This window comes from Gadus chalcogrammus, chromosome 14 (assembly GCF_026213295.1).
Source record: "Gadus chalcogrammus isolate NIFS_2021 chromosome 14, NIFS_Gcha_1.0, whole genome shotgun sequence".
NCBI lineage: Eukaryota > Metazoa > Chordata > Actinopteri > Gadiformes > Gadidae > Gadus > Gadus chalcogrammus.
Genome location: NC_079425.1, coordinates 4004777 through 4014225, shown reverse-complemented (window position 1 = coordinate 4014225; position 9449 = coordinate 4004777).

Here is a 9449-nt window from a genome sequence, read left to right as displayed (position 1 = left end):
ATGATAGTTGGAAGTGGGCCGGAGGAGAGCCACTTGGTGTCCTTCACTGGGAAAGTGGTGAGCAAAACACACACAAAGAAACATTTTAACTAAGTATTACATGAAAGGGTATTTATAGACATTGGCAGATCGGCATCTCTGTCATTCTGGAGAATGACAGACTGCTCAGTTGGAGCCATTTGAATGGAATTGATAATGAATGAATAAATATTGCATTTATTTTCTGATATCTCTAACCGGTCTGACACAGATGATTTTAGTCCCAGTCAATCCTTGGTGTTTTAATTAAGCCTTGTTATGGTGTACAGATGAACCAAGGGATAATAAGCATTGTGCACAGTGGAAATCAGGCGGCTTGAAGTCAGAGGTCTGTCGGGACGGCAGAAATTTCTACTGTGCCGACCAGAATCTGGTTCTGATCAGTGAGGAGAAGACCTGGGAAGAGGCCCTTCAACACTGCAGGGATCTGCCATTGAGCTGCGGTATGTGCCACGACCTGGCCACCTTGGAGACGCACGACGACCACGTCTTGGCGAAGGGAGAAGCAGAGAAGGCTGCAACCGACGAGGTAGGCAGTCAGTCTGTCTGAGCTGCTCTGTCTGTTGCTGACAGTGAGCAGGCTCCACGTCATTCGGAGTTCGAAATCATATGCATCCATCGCAACTAACAACTCCTTTAAAGTGAGTTATTTTGATTGTTTTGGTCAAAACCAAATTCCCTTCACTTCCTCTGAAAATAAAAATACAATCAAGTCAGTTAGGTCTAAGTCTACTTGATGAAGCGACTAAATACAAAATTGAGTCCAGAAAAATGTATTTCATCCCTCCATTATCCTGTTTTACTTCAAAGTTAAAGTCAATTACAGTCAAATTGAGCATTGAAAAGCTGTGTTTAAGAAACGCTCCAGTGAAACTGCAGTGGTTAAGAAACACCCTTGTCAGTGTTGTCATTTTCAATTTGGTACAAAAGAAAATCAGAATCAATGCTAGTTGAGATGTCAGAAACTGCTCGTTGAGATGTCAGCCTAATACAAGACAACCAATCATTTTGGACTACATTAGCCCTCCTATCCAGATATTGCACATATGATATGATGCTTTAAGCAACCAAACCATACTACCAGCAATGCACCAGCTGAAAAACTAAATAGAATATATGATTATAATATTAACAAAAAAGGATCCTAAAAAACAGACCCTTTTAAGGGTTAACCTGTTTAGTAACCCTGTCTAAGTGTTGGTGGTCTCACCTCCTCAGGTGTGTTTACGGGGTGGTGGCGCTCTTGTCACTCCAGGTGTGTTTAAGCGGTGGTGGTCTGGTCTCTCCAGGTGTGTTTAAGTGATGGTGCTCTTGTCTCCCCAGGTGTGGACGGGTCTGCGTTACCTGAGTAGCAGGTGGTTCTGGGTGGGGGACGGGGATAAGGCGATCCGCCACGCACTGCCCGCCTGTCCAGACCAGAACAACTTCTGTGGCGCCATGTCTGGGAGCTCCCTGGACGTGCAGACCAGAAATTGCATGGAGAAGAAGAACTTCTTCTGCCAGAAGAGGAAATGTCCAGTTTAAGCGGTGGAGGATCTGGCAAAATAAGTAAACTGGTACAATCCCAAATTAATCCCCGGGATAATCAAAATTTACATAGAATAATGTATGAAATAAATGCAGTAGAGACGTTCTCACCTCTTCACCTGCAACCATTATTTGTTGTTCTTGGTGTTCATCTGTCATTTTGTCGTCGTATGTAATCCTCTACGACGGCATCGAGTAGCCAAGTGTCGAGTGAGGAGGTTCTTTGATCGATTTATGAATTGTAGTTAGTTCATTCGTAGTAAATGTAAAACTATCAGTCACAGTTTATGAGTAAAGATCATTTTACATTGGACGCGATTGTTATTTGCATTGCTGAAGTTTTGGTTTTGTTTACTAACTTTCTCCGAAAGAGTGAGAGCTTACATTTAGTTATGACCAGGAAATCAACATAAAAAATGACTGTTTCCAAAACATGGATGAACTCAAGAATCCACAACAATTTATCCTAATCCCCCTCAGCCGCAAACTTAACGGTCTGTGCAGCGGTATGTCTCTGTCCAAGAGAGGGTTAAGCTTCCCAGACACTTATAGTGCAACGCCTGTGTGCGTGTGCGTGTGTGTGTGTGTGTGTGTGTGTGTGTGTGTGTGTGTGTGTGTGTGTGTGTGTGTGTGTGTGTGTGTGTGTGTGTGTGTGTGTGTGTGTGCGTGTGTGTGCGCGCGCGCGTGTGTCTGTGTCTGTGTATACATGTGTGTGTGTGAAGATTTTCTGAGCTCCTGGAAAGAGGTCAATTTTGATGTCCACGTCCGAGAGGGGTTAGCTCGCTGGATGGGTAGTATAACCTCACGTCGTGTGGGCCCATTTTAATATCAAAATATCTTATTACAACCCTCCTCCACAACGACTCCAAAACAACAAAAATACACAAATAGGTTGTAGCCATGGGGATGCCACACCCCTCGCCCTCCTAAAACTGTGAGGTTGCAACATGGCAGCTTCCTTGGCAGCGGACGGGCCCCCCATGTACGTATAAAGGGCTAAAACTAAGGCTACGAGATCACAGCAATTCCTGTTTTTATTGTATTATACACTAATTAAAGTAGACCTATGAATGTTATACTCCATTTCTGTCAAGTCTGTTCAACTCGATGCCACTCAATTCTCACCCACCTGACCTTGTGTAGTTAGTACGCTTAAAGTTGTCGATTTAACATACGTTTCAGAATTAGCTAAGAGTTAACTTTCAAAAATTATAATTTAGATGTAAAAATAAGTCACCTGGGACTACGACCAACTCATTGCGATTGAGGATCAAGGATACCGTGATAGAAGAAGATTTGATGTAATAATAATAAATGAACGATTCAAATCCTGGTGAGCCTGATGAGAAGGATAGGATGATCAGACGACCATCCACCTCTTATTTACATGCTTGCTCAGGTGGTGACATTTCTGACGAGGTGTTTTTCACCTATCTGTGTTCTCATTGGTCCGCTGGACGGGGTGGTGTCAGTTGGTGCACTAATGGGTGTGTGGAAAACATGTTCAATCTTTTCTGCTGTGGGGAACACAAGCAGACCTCTGCTGTACCAGAGCAACACATAATCATCACACCGTGGGTGAGTACTGCTTTAGTACTGATGAAGTAATACTGCTTTAGTACTAATGTAGTAATACTGCTTTAGTACTTATGTATTAATACTGCTTTAGCACTAATGTAGTAATACTGCTTTAGTATGTATGTACTAATACTGCTTTCTCCATCCTGGGCGTGTACTGCTTTAGTACTAATGTAGTTATACTTCCTTCTTCCGGGGAGAGTATTGCTTGTTGAGTACGAGGACAACTGACCAAATTGAATAACGTATCACAAAAGACATTTCTCCATGAGATGTCTAGCATTGTTAAAATAATCAGATATAAGTAAGTTTGTAAGTGCTTAATTTATGCATTGGTGAAATATTCAAACAGAGCTATAAGACTGGGCGTCTACAATAGCCTTATATGAGTAGTATTGGGCCAGTCGTATCCGATAGCGATATCAATGTATATGCACATGTCCAACATGTGTACGTACGCGTACACATTACTGCGTGTAAGTCAGGCACACGTGTTCTTTCTGTCCGTTGCAGACATGGATGCATACCTGCGCCGTGTCTTCATCCTGGTCCTTCTCGCTCCTTTAATGCACCTGGTGTCTTCTGAACTAAGAGGGTACTTCTTCGTTGAAGAATTCCAATTGACATGGGAAGAGGCCGATCAACACTGCAGAATTTTCTACAGCGGCCTGCTCACCGTCAGGGATGCGGAACATGAGGCCACGCTTAGTGGCGAGGGCTGGGTTGGTCTCCGACGAACTGGTGGCGTTTGGACGTGGGCCGGAGGGGAGCCGCTTGGTGTCCTTCGCTGGGAAAGGAGTGAGCAAAACATGCAAAGAAACATTTTAAGTATTACATCAAAGGGTAGTGATATGGAAGTATTGCATTTATTATCTTTTTATTCCCAATCCACAGTGTTAATTAAGCCTTGTTTTGGTGTACAGACGACGAACCGAAGGATGATAAGCATTGTGCAAAGTGGACACCAGAAGGCTTGAAATCGGAGGATTGTGACCGGGACAAAAAGTTCTTCTGTGCTGTCAACAATCTGGTTCTGATCAGTGAGGAGAAGACCTGGGAAGAGGCCCTGCAACACTGCAGGGATCTGCCATCGAGCTGGGGTAGGTGCCACGACCTGGCCACCTTGGAGACGCACGACGACCACGTCTTTGCGAAGGAAGAAACAAAGAAGGCTGCAACCGACGAGGTAGGAAGTCAGTCTGTCTGAGCTGCTCTGTCTGTTGCTGATAGTGAGCAGGCTCCACGTCATGCACTTTAACACATAGCTCGAATGATATGCATCCATCGCAACAAACAACACCTTTAAAAGTCCCATGGCATGCCACCAGGTGTGGTGTGATTAGCCGTTAGAAGCCGTTTTGGCAATCTGCCCCTTACGACATCACAGGTGGGCGTGTCCACCTAGACGTGTGCTGAATAGATCAGTCTACCAGCCTACCCAGTGGACTGTTGCAAACGTTGCTCATCTGTCAAACATCTAGGTGGACACGCCCACCTGTGATGTCATAAGGGGCAGATTTCCAAAACCGCTTGTAGCGGCTAATCACACCACACCTGGTGGCATGCCATGGGACCTTTAAAGTGAGTAATTTTGACTGTTTTTGTCAAAACCAAATCCCCTTAAAGGACAATTCCCGTTTTTTGAACAATGAGCCCCCTTTCTGGTTTGTCAAGGATGAAATATAGTGGTTAACACCGAAATTTTTAATATTGGTCCTGTCTCGAGTATTTGGTTAATTTCGAATCGCCCCTACCTGCTTCACAAGGTTTGGCTATTGCTGTGTTTCTTTTGGAAAAAGTTTGCAGAGTCAGGATCGCTTGTAACTAGGGATGCACCGAATTTCCGGCCACCAAAATTTTTCGGCCGAATATGGCCCAAAAGCGCATTTTCGGTTTTCGGCTGAAATACTTTTACCACCGAAACAACACGGCCGAAACAGAAATTTGTGATGACGCAAACAAAAAGCGCGGCCAGCAAACGCTTATCTTGATAAGCGCCAATATATCTGCGGTGTGGACGTTTTTCAATGTTTCTGAGAAAGACCAACGTATAGCGATTTGCAAAAATTGAAATGCCTTGATTTTAATGAAGTTAGTACACAGTCATAGCCATAAATGCAATTGTACTAGGGTTGCCGCGGTGTGGACATTTTCACACCGAGTAATACACTTGGGTCAACACCGGTATTGCCGAGTATAAACGATATAAACATTGAAACTAGGTCAACCGCCATCTTCTCCGTCAACTCTCCTCTCACACTCGGTGACAGCATCTGGCAGTGCGCCAATTCTCGGTGACAGCGTCTTATAACGTTCTATATATAATAGTATAATATAATTGTATATATAATATCACGGCCAAAAGCTCTGTGCGCCTCCAGATGGCCGTAGTGCGGGGAGCTCTAGTAGGGATTAGGCTTCGCGGGGTTTGTTTACCGGCGTTGCTATGGTTACCCGCTTGCGTGTTCCAACGCTTTATTAGGTAGCCTATCTATTGGGTTTGTATATATTTTTTTTTTTATGAAAATAGGCCTAAAGATGACGGCGAATTATTTCTTATTACTGGAAAAAATAATACAATATACCTCTGTTGGCCTCAACACTGGTAATACCGTATACCGCGGCAACCCTAAATGGTACTAATAATTGGCATAATAATTTATTTCGGTGTTTCGGTTTTCGGTTTTGGCCGAAAACCGAAATTTTCATTTCGGTGCATGCCTACTTGTAACTCACTTTATTTGGTAAAGGTTCACAATGATATCTATGAAGCAATAGGGAGAAGGATTGTATTATGCACGCGTGGAGATACGCTTAGTAGGGCATCTGATGGATGCGTTACCTGGAGCGTTCTGGCCCCCTGGGCTATGTGTTGTGACTTTAACAATGGGCAGGCGTGGACTCCGTTATGTGCTCTGATTGGCTATTCAAGGTGCTGAACTCCCTCCTCCTGGATAGTACCGTATGTGTACTCTGTGCTGATCCCTTGCAGCTATGTGTTGACATTGCAACTTGGTTTGTGGCTTGGTGCTGACCTCATGTGGCTATGTGCGGGAATTACACGTGTGTTTGTGGCCTTGAGCGTCTGGGTTTCTCAAAGACCAGGGGCCTCATGTACTAAGGTTGCGTACGCACAAAAACGTGGCGTACGTCCTTTTCCACGCTCACGTTCAGATGTACAAAACGTGAAATGACCGTAAAAATGTGCGGTCCCCACGCCAGCTCCAGAGCTGTCGTACGCACGTTTCTACAGCTATTGTTCCTTTGGCGACACTTAGAGGTGACGCTGGGAAACTGGGAAAAAAGGTGAAAACAATGACTCAGAGTGATTTGCACATCAGAGACACACTAATGAACAATTAACACACCTTGCAATTATATGGGTGGCTATAAAAGCATGCGCAATGGATGAAGAAAATTGTTTTAAAAACGGCTGCGTTAGCGTTGTTAGAGGACATCGCAAATGGTCAAATCCGAAGGGCGCTGGAGACGCCGGGGCCGAAGGGGCAATCCGTGCCCTCTCCTTGCTTGTCTATTCAAAAATAAAAAATTTAAGTTAATAAACACGAGTCAAAGTCCTTAATATCCTGGTCCTTAATATCCTTTATTTCAGAGTGTGTGCGCTGCTGAGACCCCACTGCATTGACGGCCTCGCAAACACACTCCCACTCACTTCTCTTTTGTTTTGCATTTATCCCTGTTGACAGGGTTCCAATACCATATGCTTGCGCATTTCTTCCTCGTGGAGCAAAATCTCGAGCTCAGACTCCGTGAAGTTTCGTTTTTTGCCTCTGTTCATGGTGCCAGGTGATCGGATTAAGAGGTGAATCTCAGGTCCAGAGGCCTATTTAAATGAAATTGCATATTTAAATGAGGGCGTGGACAGGGAGGAGTTTGGCACCTCGGCATGTGCGCTCAATTCCACGTTGATCGAGATGTACAAAAGAAACGTGCTTGGATCCATGCGTTCGCACACTTTGATACATCTGAATTTATTTGTGCGTAAGACAGTTTCTGGGTTTTGGCGTACGCCAAGTTTCAGTATGAAATCCACGCAAGTCTTAGTACATGAGGCCCCTGGGCCGCTCGTATCTCTAGAATTTATACATGAATGAATGGCTTCTTGTATGAGTCGGACGCCTCCCTAGGCTCAGGATCCCACCCTAGGCTCAGGATCCCTCTCTAGGCTTAGGATCCCTCCCTAGGATGAGTAAGAAGCCTCTCTAGTCGCCAAGGACATATGCGGCCTGTTGGTAGGAATGTGTGAATTATTTCACACTATGGGCATTCAAAAACACCCCTAAACGTTTGTTTTAAGAAATGTGAAACTCATCGAGTGGTAAGTGGTGTCCGTTGATGTTCCTAATCAAGTATCGTAGCGAAATACAGTTTCTGTCATATTTTATTTGGCATTTTGTAAATCTGCATTTTGTAAATGAAACGGAAACCGGACCGGAACCGGAAATGGGAAGGGGGTGCTTATAGTCTTTTTGCTCGGTTCTCTGTGTCAACAGTAGGGCTAGAACCGAGCGAAAAGAATACAAGCAGATTCACAAAATGCCAAATAAAACACGGCAGAAACTGTATTCCGCTACGATCCTTGATTAGGAACATCAACGAACACCACTAACCACTCGATGAGTTTCACATTTCTGAAAAGGAACGTTTAGGGGGGTTTTTGAATGCCCATAGCCAGCCATTGTGAAGCAGGTAGGGGCGATTCGAAATTAGCCAAATACTCGAGACAGGCACAATATAAAAAAATTCGCTGTTAACCACTCTATTTCATCCTAGTCAAACCCGAAGGGGGGCTCAATGTTCAAATAAAGGAATTGTCCTTTAAACTCCTCTAGAATTTCAAAAAAACTGATGCAGTCAGTTAGGTCATAGTCTACTTTAGGAAGTGACTCAATACACCATAGAATCCAGAAAATTGTAATTCATCTCTCCAATATCCTGTTTTACTTGAAAGTTAAAGTAAATTACAGTCAAATTAAGCATTTACAAGCTGTGTTAAAGAAACACTCCAGTGATAAAGAATCACAGCAGTGGTTAGGAAACACCATTGTAAGTTTGTTTTTTCCATTTGGTACAAAGAAAATCTGAATAAATGCTAGTTGAGATTTCAAAAGCTGCTAGTTGCAATGTCAGCCTTTAATAAAATAAAACCAATCTTTTGTATTACATTAGCCCTCCTAGGCCTATAAAGATATTGCCCATATGATATGATGCTTTAAGCAGCCAAACCATACTACCAGCAATGCGCCAGCCAAAGAAAACTAAATTGTCAAAAGGATCCTAAAAAACAGACCCTCTCAAGGGTTAACATGTTAAGTAACCCTGTTTGGCCCTCTTGTCTCTCCACGTGTATTTAAGTGATGGTGCTCTTGTCTCCCCAGGTGTGGACGGGTCTGCGTTACCTGAGTAGCAGGTGGTTCTGGGTGGGGGACGTGGATAAGGCGATCCACCACGCACTGCCCGCCTGTCCAGACCAGAACAACTTCTGTGGCGCCATGTCTGGGAGCTCCCTGGACGTGCAGACCAGAAATTGCACGAAGAAGAAGAACTTCTTCTGCCAGAGGCGAGCGTGTGATTACAGCGGTTGAGGGTCTGGCTAAATTAGTAATAATAAGGAGAAGAATACGTTTATTTTATATAGCACCTTTCTTATACTCAAGGTCGCTTCAGTGTCATGTAGTAAACTGGTAAAATCCCAAAGTAATCCCCAGGATATTCAATATGTACACAGAATAGTGTCTGAAATAAATGCAGTAGAGACGTTCTCACCTCTTCACCTGCAACCTTTCTTTGTTGTTCTTGATGTTCATCTGTCATTTAAAAAAAACTATCGGTCACAGCTTATGAGTAAAGGTCATTTTACATGGGACGTGATTGTTTGTTGCATTGCTGCAGTTTTGGTTTTGTTTACTAACTTTCTCCAAAAGAGTGAGAGCCTACTTTTAGTTATGACCAGGAAATCAACTTAAAAAATGACTCTTTCCAAAACATGGATGAACTCAAGAATCCACACCGTCTGTGCAGCGCAATATGTCCATTTCCAAGAGAGGGTTAAATGGGTGCATAAAGCAGTTAAAATATGTGTATCATTTATAAAATGTCTCAAATAGCGTTAAAGTCGAGTTTTCGTCGTTTTTGGAAGTAACGGGTGTTTTCTAACGCCATTCGGCGATGACGTCACGTTGGGGAGACGCGGTGGAAGGTAGCCTCACTAGAACTATGTCGTCTAAAAGGTAGAAAGAACCACAAATAACATGTATGATGGCCCACAGCAGTATAATTTCGAA